Raw genomic sequence first — 12,500 nt, forward strand, 5'->3', positions numbered from 1 at the left:
CCAGCCTCCCCTGGTGTTCTACCTCCACCAGCCTCCCCTGGTGTTCTACCTCCCCCAGCCTCCCCTGGTGTTCTACCTCCCCCAGCCTCCCCTGGTGTTCTACCTCCCCCATCCTCCCCTGGTGTTCTACCTCCCCCAGCCTCCCCTGGTGTTCTACCTCCCCCAGCCTCCCCTGGTGTTCTACCTCCCCCAGCCTCCCCTGGTGTTCTACCTCCCCCATCCTCCCCTGGTGTTCTACCTCCCCCAGCCTCCCCTGGTGTTCTACCTCCCCCATCCTCCCCTTGTGTTCTACCTCCCCCAGCCTCCCCTGGTGTTCTACCTCCCCTGGTGTTCTACCTCCCCCAGCCTCCCCTGGTGTTCTACCTCCCCTGGTGTTCTACCTCCCCCAGCCTCCCCTGGTGTTCTACCTCCACCAGCCTCCCCTGGTGTTCTACCTCCCCCAGCCTCCCCTGGTGTTCTACCTCCCCCAGCCTCCCCTGGTGTTCTACCTCCCCCAGCCTCCCCTGGTGTTCTACCTCCCCCAGCCTCCCCTGGTGTTCTACCTCCCCCAGCCTCCCCTGGTGTTCTACCTCCCCCAGCCTCCCCTGGTGTTCTACCTCCACCAGCCTCCCCTGGTGTTCTACCTCCCCAAGCCTCCCCTGGTGTTCTACCTCCCCCAGCCTCCCCTGGTGTTCTACCTCCCCCAGCCTCCCCTGGTGTTCTACCTCCCCCAGCCTCCCCTGGTGTTCTACCTCCACCAGCCTCCCCTGGTGTTCTACCTCCCCCAGCCTCCTCTGGTGTTCTACCTCCCCCAGCCTCCCCTGGTGTTCTACCTCCCCCAGCCTCCCCTGGTGTTCTACCTCCCCCAGCCTCTCCTGGTGTTCTACCTCCCCCAGCCTCCCCTGGTGTTCTACCTCCACCAGCCTCCCCTGGTTTGACTCTTATTATCTTTGAACTTCTTGTGCCTGTTGAAAAGTCTTAATTCTCAGACTTGTTTTTGAAGGAAGGTAGAAGGGGGGTGGACGGGGGTAGAAGGAGGGTAGTGGGGGGGTGGGAAGCGCTTATCGCCTGGTCTCTGGGTCTGTGTCCCTGGTCTCTGGGTCTATGTCCCTGGTCTCTGGTTCTGTGTCCCTGGTCTCTGGTTCTGTGTCCCTGGTCTCTGGGTCTGTGTCCCTGGTCTCTGGGTCTGTGTCCCTGGTCTCTGGGTCTGTGTCCCTGGTCTCTGGGTCTGTGTCCCTGGTCTCTGGGTCTGTGTCCCTGGTCTCTGGTTCTGTGTCCCTGGTCTCTGGGTCTGTGTCCCTGGTCTCTGGGTCTGTGTCCCTGGTCTCTGGGTCTGTGTCCCTGGTTTCTGGGTCTGTGTCCCTGGTCTCTGGGTCTGTGTCCCTGGTCTCTGGGTCTGTGTCCCTGGTCTCTGGGTCGGTGTCCCTGGTTTCTGGGTCTGTGTCCCTGGTCTCTGGGTCTGTGTCTCTGGTCCCTGGTTCTGTGTTCAGACCGCTTGGCATCCATTCAGGAGCACAGAGGCGTGAGATTGAATCACACAAAGAGCCGTGATTTCCCCGCAGGCAAGTGGCCCCCTGTGTTGGGTGGCACAAAGACACGACAGGGAGGAGGAGAGGAGGAGGGGAGGAGGGGAGAGGAGAGGAGAGGAGGGGAGGAAGGGAGGAGGAGAGGAGCGGAGGAAAGGTGAGGAGGAGAGGAGAGGAAGAGAGGAGGGGAGGACACGAGGAGAGGAGGAAGAGAGGAAGGGAGGAGGAGAGGTGAGAAGAGGAGAGGAGAGGAGGAAGAGAGGAGGGTAGGAGAGGAGGGGAGGAGAGGAGGAGAGGAGGGGAGGAAGAGAGGAAGGGAGGAGAGGGGAGGAGAGGAGGTGAGGAGAGGAGAGGAGGGGAGGAAGAGAGTAGGTTAGGAGAGGAGGGGAGGAGGAGAGGAGAGGAGGAGAGGAGGGGAGGAGGAGAGGAAGAGAGGAGGGGAGGAGGAGAGGAGAGGAGGAGAGGAGCCCCCTGTCCCCCTGTCCTTCCTGTCCCCCTGTCCCCCTGTCCTTCCTGTCCCCCTGTCCCCCTGTCCTTCCTGGGGTTATTATTAGACACAGTGAGGTATTCTGACGGATCAGAGCGCCTCCTTTTTGCTGCTTCTGTCGGTCGACTTTTCGATGTAGCGTTTTGACACTGAGATGTGTTAGAGGCCCAACACTGAGATGTGTTAGAGGCCCGACACTGAGATGTGTTAGAGGCCCAACACTGAGATGTGTTAGAGGCCCGACACTGAGATGTGATAGAGGCCCAACACTGAGATGTGATAGAGGCCCAACACTGAGATGTGTTAGAGGCCCAACACTGAGATGTGTTAGAGGCCCAACACTGAGATGTGATAGAGGCCCAACACTGAGATGTGTTAGAGGCCCAACACTGAGATGTGTTAGAGGCCCAACACTGAGATGTGTTAGAGGCCCGACACTGAGATGTGTTAGAGGCCCGACACTGAGATGTGTTAGAGGCCCGACACTGAGATGTGTTAGAGGCCCGACACTGAGATGTGTTAGAGGCCCAACACTGAGATGTGTTAGAGGCCCAACACTGAGATGTGGACGGGCCCAACACTGAGATGTGGACGGTGTTTCAGCTATGTCATCCTTATCAAAAGTGACTGCTTGTCTCACTTTGCGCGAGAGAGAGAGAGAGAGAGAGAGAGAGAAAGAGAGAGAGAGAAAGAGAGAGAGAGAGAGAGAAAGAGAGAGGGAGAGAGAGAGAAAGAGAGAGGGCCAGAGAGAGAGAGAGAGGGAGAGAGGGAGAGAGGGAGAGAGGAGAGAGAGAGAGAGAGAAAGAGAGAGAGAGAGAAAGAGAGAGAGAGAGAGAGAGAGAGAGAGGGAGAGAGAGAAAGAGAGAGAGAGAGAGAGAGAGAGAGAGAGAGAGAGAGAGAGAGAGAGAGAGAGAGAGGGAGAATTCTTTGCGGTGGGCCAACACTTGTCCTCACCACTCAATATCTGGTAATCATTGCGTGCCACTCTGCCTTGGGTTGTCGTTGGATGTGGGTGCTGGTCGATGGATGGAGCTGTGTGTGTGTGTGTGTGTGTGTGTGTGTGTGTGTGTGTGTGTGTGTGCGTGCGTGCGTGTGAATGCGTGTGTGTGTGTGTGTGTGTGTGTGTGTGTGTGTGCGTGCGTGTGAATGCGTGTGTGTGTGTGTGTGTGTGTGTGTGCGCGTGCGTGTGAATGCATGTGTGTGTGTGTGTGTGCCAGCCCAGCCTGGCACGCAGCAGCAGTAGCAGCACAGATTAACGGGGGGCCGCTCATTGATCTGTTGATGTTTAATCTGGCACCTCATCAGGGTCAACGAAAGGTCAAATAAACAGCTACCCCAAACATTTACATACACAGTACCAGTCAAAAGTTTGGACACACTTTCCCCATTCAATTGAAGTGTGTCCAAACTTTTGACTGTTACTGTAATTTTTTGGGCATTTAGCAGACGCCTTTATCCAAAGCGATTTACAACAGATGCGTTTGTCTAGTAAGTGAATCATCTATCCATCAGTCATCGTATTTTTTTAAAAATCTATGCCAAAACCAGGAGCCATTGGCAGTCACAATGCTAGAAGGATGGAGAAACTGTACAGGGGGGGTAGTGTGGATGAAGAGGTCTTTAGGAGGCAACAGCAGCCCCCCCCTTGTCGTCGTCCCCCCCCCCCCCCCCCCCCCCGGGCCTAACAATACCTACTATCGGCATCCTCTGGGCTCACACTCATCACTCCATTTATTTATCGAATACTCCTCCACCGTGTCTATTTCTCACTCTCCCTCCTTTTGTTGCTTTGAAGAGTGAAGAGACTCTATCAGACTGAGTCATATTCACTGGGTATGGAGTGAGTCATATAGAGAGAGTTGGACCAGCTTCTCATAGAGGAGGAGAGGGGGAGAGGAGGAGAGGAGGAGAGGGGGAGAGGAGGAGAGGAGGAGAGGGGGAGAGAGGAGGTCCGTATAGTGGCTGAATTTCAATTCGGACCCCAATCTTCTTAAGTTCACCACCCCCCCGGAAGGAAGATGTCTGTGAGCTCTGTGTGGAATCAATGTCCTGCGGTGTCAAAGCTGTGATGTCATCAGGTTGGGTGTAATAAGATCGATTGTGGTTGGGTCTCCTTATCAACAGCTGCTCATTTAAATACGGTGGTTTTGAGTGTGATATAAAAAGCAGAGCTCTTTCTCTTGTTCCTGTTGTGAGGCTATCGTCATGTTGTGAGTAGCACTGTTTCTCAGTTCTCCCTCTCTCTCTCTCTCTCTCTCTCTCTCTCTCTCTCTCTCTCTCTCTCTTGTGATGTAACATTTCTCTATGAAATATTCACCTTCTTATAGTTGTATAAGTATACTTAAAGTATTATTAAAGCCTCACTTGATTCATCCTATTTGACCTTTCTTGTCCTAATTTAGCAACAACAATTCTTTGCCCATAGTGATAATTACATTGGAGTCAGATTATCAATATTAGATTATATGCGGATTATATGTGGCGCGCGGAGTGGGAGGCAAACACCTCCAAACTCCTCGACCACATCCCAGTCGCCGGCCCTGAGCCCCTCGGGATGGACTTGCCAAGGCTATCCTGGGTGAGGCTCAATCGTCTCCGGACCGGCGTCGGGCGTTTCCGCTCATCAATGCACAGATGGGGCTTGGCCCCAAATGCGTCGTGCGAGTGTGGCGCAGAGGACCAAACCGCAGACCATGTTATCCTGGATTGCCCGGTGTCCCACCCACCCAACGGGATGCATGGTCTGTCGGTGTTAGATGACGAGACGATGACGTGGCTTCTGGAGGGGTGTCCAGAAATATAGCCCGGGTGAGCCCCTCAACCAGGTCTCGGGGTGGTAAAAGGGTAGCCCCTCGGCCCGAGCCTGATGGAGTGGAGAGGAAAACAACAACCCATACGCCGAAGAATATTAGATGTTTCGCTATTCGCTAACAAAATAGAGCCAAAAGTGTCTGCCAAACCTTCATGTGGAAACTGATATGAATATAACTGAGTCTACAGTACAGTTCAGAAGAAGGGTATCGTTCCATGCAAGCATTACACTGTCCTCCCATTTCTACCTCCACCAGCCTCCCCAGATATACAGACATTGCACACTGGCCTTCCACATACGGTCAGCTCAGATTTAGACCCTGCAATGCTTCCTCTGAGCAGTGTGTGTGTGTGTGTGTGTGTGTGTGTGTGTGTGTGTATGTGTGTGTCGCCTCCTCTGAGCAGTTTGTTCAGTTCACCTCATCAATTCACCATGAGTTATTGGACACAATCTCCAACAGATTCGGAGGACTTCCATTGGTCAATAACGCTCGGGGGGAGGAAGGGCTACAGTCACATGGCTGTCGTGTGTGATGTTTAATAGTCGTTTCTTATTGGTAGAGCACAGCACTACCAACGCTTAGGTTGTGGCTATCTACTGACAAATGCTCTCACTGCAGTGTAAGTGGCTTTGGATAAAAGCGTCAGCTAAACGGCGTATAAGTCTGTCCGTCCACCCCCCCCCCCCCCGGTCCCCCTCCCCTCCCCCGACAGGAAGGAAGTGATTGGTCCCCCGACCGCGTCTTCTTGGCTCGCCGCCCGCTCCGTAACACCGATCCCCGGGTCAGCAGGGGAGTTGTTTCTTTTTTTGAAATTTTCTTTTTATTGTCAATGGTCATTGGTTACAACAATCGTCATTACATTCAACATATCACAATCAACTCAGTTCCTATGACCAAAGTCTTTTTTTCTTTTTTTCTATTAAGTAAAGTAAAGACAAGACAAAACGAAAACAAAAACAAACAAAGAAAAAAGAAAAACAATAGCGAGTGAACTTTGGGAGCTTTTCTCTTACATATGATAGATTAGAATAGAAAATGATTCAAGAAAATAAACACAATTACATCACCCTCTCATGTTCTTTTAACAATTCAACAGAAATCTGACCTTACAGGTTTAACATATCCAGTCCATTTCGTCCAGATCCGATAGAATTTTTCTACCTGAATTCTAAGGGAGTATGACATCTTTTCCATTACATATATATCATGAATTATATCTATCCATTCATCCACTGTGGGTACGTCTGGCTTTAACCATTTTCTTGTGATAGCCTTTTTACTTGCTACCAGAAGTATCAATATCAATTTTCTGTCGTTATTGTCCCAATTTTCGAATGAGATGTTTCCCAGGTATAAGGTGTCACATTTGAAGGGGATGTTAATTTCAAAAATAGCTTCCAGATTATTGTGTATCTCCCGCCAAAATGGGACTAGATTTGGGCATTCCCAGAATACATGGTAGTGATTGGCTTCATTCAGTCCACAGGATCTCCAACACGCTACACCCGTCCCCTGATGTCGTTTTTGTAGGGGGGTGATAAAAAACCTTGTAAGGTTTTTCCAACTAAATTCTCGCCACGTATTTGAGCATGTCGTTTCCCATTGTAGTTTACATAATCTGTCCCAATCCTCCCCAGAAATAGTAAAATTACCCTCTTTCTCCCATTTCTCTTTAATATATATTGTATTGACTGTTTTGAGATTGATCTGGCGGAAGCCATTGTATAGTCTAGATACCACCTTGTTGCATATCAATGATTTGCTTGCTGATGTAAATACTTCCATAATTCCTGTTACCCCCTCTTCTGATACTCCCCCTAAATTCTGATTGAAATGGTGTCGGACCTGGAGATACCTATAGAAATCATTTTGTTCCAAACCATGTTTTCTCTGTAGCGATTCAAAGCTATGGAATGCCCCCTTGTGGACAAAAGTTAAATAGTTCGAAAGGCCTTTTCCAACCCAGACTTTAAATCTAGCATCTGTTTTGTTTGGAGGGAAGTCTGTGTCATATGCACACCATCTTAGCATTTTAAGTGAGTCCTTTATACCACACAGTTTTACTGTCTCCTGCCAAATCTTCAAAGCCACGTTAATCCAGGGATTATTTTTATTTGTCATGTTGTTTATTAATTCACTATCTGCAACTATCGCTGCTATTTGAACCCCTTCTGTCATTGCACTCTCAATTTCCTTCCATCTTGCAGAGTATGATGGAGTACACCAACACACTACAGGCCTTAATTGAGCTGCGCAATAGTATTCTCGTAAACAAGGAAGGCCAAATCCCCCGTTTTCTTTTCTTAACTGTAGAGTTTTGTATCTGATTCTGGGTTTTTTCCCTTGCCATAAATATCTAGATATTAATTTGTCCCATTCTATAAATTGCTTAGCAGGTATCTCCACTGGAAGAGTCTGGAATAAATACAGTAACCTTGGTAGGATGTTCATCTTAACAGACTCCACCCTAGAGCTCAAACTCAAGAAGGGAATGAGACTCCACCGTAGTACATCTGATTTTAGTTTTACATTCAAAGGGCCATAATTAAGATCAGATAATTTTGAGACATCTTTTGGCAGGTTAACACCTAGGTATTTGATTGAATCTGCATCCCATTTCAGGTTATATTTCCCTCTAATATCGTTGGGTGGGTCATAGTTAAGTGTTAGTACCTGGGTCTTCTGAATATTTAGTTTGTAACCTGAAAGTGTCCCATATTCCTTTAATAAACCCATCAATTTTGGGATTGTCTGTGTGGGCTGTGTTAGATATACCAGGACGTCATCCGCAAAAAGACCAAGTTTATGCTCACCAGCTGCCATGTCTATTCCCTTAATTTCAACATTTTGCCTTATCCATTGGCTCAAAGGCTCAATAAAAAGGCTGAATAGGAGTGGGGAAGCGGGACATCCCTGCCTGGTTCCACGTTCCAGAGTGAAGGATCCCGATAGGGCACCATTAATTTTGATCCTTGCGGATGGGCTATCATATAATGCTTGGAAAGTTGCAATAATAGACTCATGAAAGCCGAATCTCGATAGTACCTTGTATAAAAAGGTCCAACTAACTGAATCGAAAGCTTTCTCAGCGTCCAAACTTACAAGAGCTGCCTCTATTCCGTGTTGTGTGATATGTCTGATAATGTGCAATGACCTTCTAATGTTGTCTTGTGTTTGCCGTTGTCTAATGAATCCTGTCTGATCTAAATGAATGAGTTTAGGTAGAATCCTATCTATTCTTCTGGATAGTATTGATGTAAACAGTCGATAATCGAGCTGGAGAACACTGATAGGGCGATAGCTATTACAATCTAGTTTGTCTTTCCCTTCCTTCGGTATGACTGAAATTATTGCTTCCCTCCACGAGGGTGGAATTTCCCTTTTCTGTAGTACCCAATTAAATGCCTTCAGTAATGTTGGAGCTAATTGTTCTCTAAATGATCTGTACCATTCAGCAGTGAAACCATCTGAACCCGGGGATTTGTTTGCCTTCAATCTCGAAATTGCTGATTGTAATTCCTCTATTGTTATTTCGGCTACCAAGTCTTTATTTTGTTCATTAGTGACAGAGGGTAAATCAAGAGAGGCTAGGAATGACTCAATCTGTAGGTTGTTGTCCACTTGTGGTTGGGAATATAGTGTTTTATAGAACTTTTCGAAACTCTGTTGAATTTTGTCTAGCTTACATTCTATCGCTCCGGATTCGGGGTTCCTTATTTTATAGATTGCATTATCTGCTTGTTGTTTTCTTAGTCTATATGATAAGAGTTTCAATGATTTCCCACCTACTTCATAGTATCTTTGTTTTGTAAATAATAGTTTTTTTTGTATGTCCTGATTGCCTATTTCATTTATCTCGTTCCTTATGTCTTTCATTTCTTGTTTTACCCTGTTATCCAAATTGTTACTGTGTTGTCTTTGTAGATGTTTTAATTTAATTTCCAGGTCATGCAGTCTTTGTCCTCTAAGTTTTTTTATAAGTGAAGTAGTGGCGATGATGTTACCCCTCATTACTGCTTTAAGTGCATCCCAGAGCATATTCGGAGCCACTTCCCCGTTATCGTTTATTTCAAGATATGTTCTAATTTCAGTCTTCATGGCCTCCCTTGTCTCTGGGTTATTCAGGATACTTGAATTCAGCCTCCATATTGTAGACCTTGGCTTTCTATTGAGACACACAGACATGTAAATAGGGCTATGATCAGAGAGGGCAATCGGTCCTATGTCACATTGACTTATTCTATGTAGGTCTCTATTGTAAATTAAAAAATAATCTATCCTTGAGTATACGGCATGGGGGGAGGAGTAGTGGGTGTAGTCCCGGCTGGATGGATACAATTCTCTCCAAACATCTATGATTCCCAATTCCTTCATTAATGCTTTTATCTTCCTACTTATAGGTTTTGACTCTGGAATACCGCTAGATGCATCCAATCTTGGGTTTAAACGAACATTAAAGTCCCCCCCACAGATTAAGATTCCCTGAGATTTTGTGGCCATTAAATCAAATATCTGTCTATAAAACGTCCAGTCACTACCAGGAGGAGCATATACATTCAGTAAACTCACTAGGGTTCCCTCTATTTTCCCTATTATCATTATAAACCTACCATCTTTATCTTTAAACTCTGATATGTGTTCATAGGTCACTGTATTTGATAACAGTATGGCTACACCCCTCCTATGACCTGGTTCGTATGAGGATGAATATACATATTTAAAACCCAGTTTATTCAATTTGGCATGCTCTGTATTGGTAAGGTGGGATTCCTGTAGGTATGCTATTTGTATTCTATCTTTCTTTAATTTTGTTAGGATCTTCCTTCTTTTTATCGGGTTAAGTAAACCATTAACGTTAAAAGAAACTATTCTTATATCTTGCATTTAGGTTATAACATGTGATATTTCCATCATGTACATGAAAAGCTTCCCAGTCGCTACAGTAAACAGTTGTAAATGAAATACACAAACATAGTACTGAAAAATGAACAATGAACAATGAAATACACAAAAATAGTACTGAACACTGAACTGGACTTCCGAAGGAAAAGGTGACATATCACCTTTGGTAATGAGGGGTGCTGGCCACTAAGTGGGGCCCCTCTGTTGCAAAAATAAAAAATAAAAAAGATGTGGCTCTTGGTCAATGACCGAATAGGCTGAAGGAAAAAAAAAGAGTCTAGTGACTGTCTATGAACTGTCGGTGTCAGCCTATGTTAACATCTTGAAAAAATAATAATAAGAGTCTCTGGGCTGAAGTGAATCACTCACTCATTATCTGCTGTAGAATCCACATCGCCCCGACGAAACTGCTTCAATCTCTCCCGGACTTGCTGCTGATGTTGGTTCTGGGCTCCACCCCTCCGGGGCTCGGTTGTTTCCCACGGTAGAAGTCGAGTCAGCGTTTCCTCCGTTATGCCCTTGTCCTTGGTCCCGCGAACAGCTCCGTCCAAGATGAATCCCCGTCTCCGCAGGTCCTCTGCTGCTTGTGTCGCGCTGTTATACATGACGGTGCCTGTATCAAAAAAGACACGCATTCTAGCCAGCGGGGTCTGGAAGCGTATTCCCCTCTCCTTAAGCGCCTTCTTGATGGGTATATATTCCTTCCTTTTGTTCTGCACGTCCGTCGCATAATCATGGTCGAAAAAAACACGTTTGTTTTGGTAAGTGGGTTGCTTTTTCCAGGCGGTATAGAGGACCTTTTCTTTCACTGTAAACTGGAGGAACTTGATGACCATGGATCGCGGTGGAGCTCCTCCGGGTGGTCTGGGCGCCAAGGCACGGTGGGCACGCTCTATCCCCAGGTCACAGTCAAGATCACCTCCCAATTCTGACTTTATCAGTTTTTCAACAAACGCTGCTACGGAGGTACCCTCCGAGTCCTCTGGGATGCCGTAGATCCTGATGTTGTTGCGTCTAGACCTCCCTTCCAAGTCAGACACTTTATCTTGCAACGCCCGCTGATTACCAAGTAACTGGGTGAGGGCATCCTTGACACCAATGTCCCACCGCTCCATTTCAGCCACACCGTCCTCCATCTGCCCCACGCGCTCCTCCGCCCCCTCCACTCGGCCTATCACGTCTTGGATTTGCTGGTTCACTCCTGTCATGAGTTCATCCATTTGTTTCTTAATGTCCTCTCGGAAATCCGTGAGGAATTCGGAAAAGTCCTTTTTCAATTCAGCTTGCCAAGTTGTCATACCCGCATTCACGACTTCGCTCACCACTTTACGAATCGAGTCCAGCGTTTCATTCTCTCTCAAGCCTCCATCTTGTTCCGTCGGGGTAACGTTAGCTCTGTTGCTAGCTGCTCCGTCTTTCTCAGTTATTCTCTCAGATGGCTTTCGAACCCCAGTACCCTTTCTCTTATATTTGTCCCCCTCCATCATTACGTTGATATATATCAATTCGAGTGCATAAAATATCTTGAATTAGGGGTAATTTAAGGCTGACACCGGAGCTCTGTTATCAGGCTGCCATCTCTGTTCGCGCGCCACCGGAAGTCGGGGGGGAGTTGTTTCATGTGTGCATTTTGCATCTGCCGTTTCCGGCGTGCTGGTGTGTGTTTGTGTGTGTGTGTGTGTGTGTGTGTGTGTGTGTGTGTGTGCGGTTGTGTGCAAATCAATGGCTTTGAACTCAGATGAACAGCAGCAGGCGCTTGAAACGGTGCGGACCCTGCCACACACACATACACACACACATACATGCACACACTTGTAAGTGCCAGGGGTCAGGAGGTGATCAAGTCTAGACTTCAGCCTCAGGGCCTCATTTTCTCTCTCTGTCTCTCTCATCCCTGTCTCTCATCCCTGTCTCTCTCTCTCTCTCTCTCTCTGTCTCTCATCCCTGTCTCTCTCTCTGTCTCTCATCCCTGTCTCTCTCTCTCTCTCTCTCTCTGTCTCTCATCCCTGTCTCTCTCTCTCTGTCTCTCATCCCTGTCTCTCTCTCTCTCTCTCTGTCTCTCATCCCTGTCTCTCTCTCTCTGTCTCTCATCCCTGTCTCTCTCTCTCTCTGTCTCTCATCCCTGTCTCTCTCAATTCAATTTCAATTTCAAAGGGCTTTATTGGCATGGGAAACATACATTTACATTGCCAAAGCATGTGAATGTAAATGAAAATAATGTAATGTACATACATGTACATACTAGAATAAATAAATAGATTACATACTAGATTACAAATAAATAGATTACAAATAGATTACATACTAGAATAAATAAATGAAATAAAACTTATTTCAATTCTTATGGTGGTTTTAGCCCATTTGATTGCCTTTTTCTATCACAGCAGCTAACACATCTTGCTGCTGTGTTTGCACATTGCTGTACCTCGCCCAGCAGATATGGTAGCCTTTCGACATTGGTCAAGTCCTCAAAGTCTCCCTGGATGTTGGTGATCAGTGGGAAGTATGTGTCCCTGATGTCCTTGTACAGCTGGCTGGTAGTTAAGAAGTGCAGCTCTGTTTCCACCTGGTTTTCTGTGCAGTGGGTGCACAGTCTGTCTGGTCTAGGGAGCCAGGTCTGCCTGTGGCGGCCTTTCTCGATGGCCAGGTTGTGTTCACTGAGTCTGTACATAGTCAAGGATTTCCTTAGCTTTGGGTCTGTCACAGTACTCAACGCTCTCTTTTGAATTTTTATAATTAGTGGGTATCGTCCTAATTCTGCTCTGCATGCGTTATTTGGTGTTTTACGTTGGA

At 47.2% G+C, this 12,500-nt stretch overlaps 1 protein-coding gene across 1 annotated transcript in view; it reads left to right on the top strand.

Annotated features, from left to right (window-relative positions):
- Nucleotides 1-12,500, top strand: part of b4galnt4a (beta-1,4-N-acetyl-galactosaminyl transferase 4a) — a gene marked incomplete at both ends in the record, with an annotated part of 347,224 nt that overhangs the window by 43,324 nt on the left and 291,400 nt on the right. The gene's annotated exons all lie outside the window — the stretch shown is intronic.

This window comes from Nansenia antarctica (genome assembly GCF_963989245.1).
Source record: "Nansenia antarctica genome assembly, chromosome: 14".
Lineage (NCBI taxonomy): Eukaryota > Metazoa > Chordata > Actinopteri > Argentiniformes > Microstomatidae > Nansenia > Nansenia antarctica.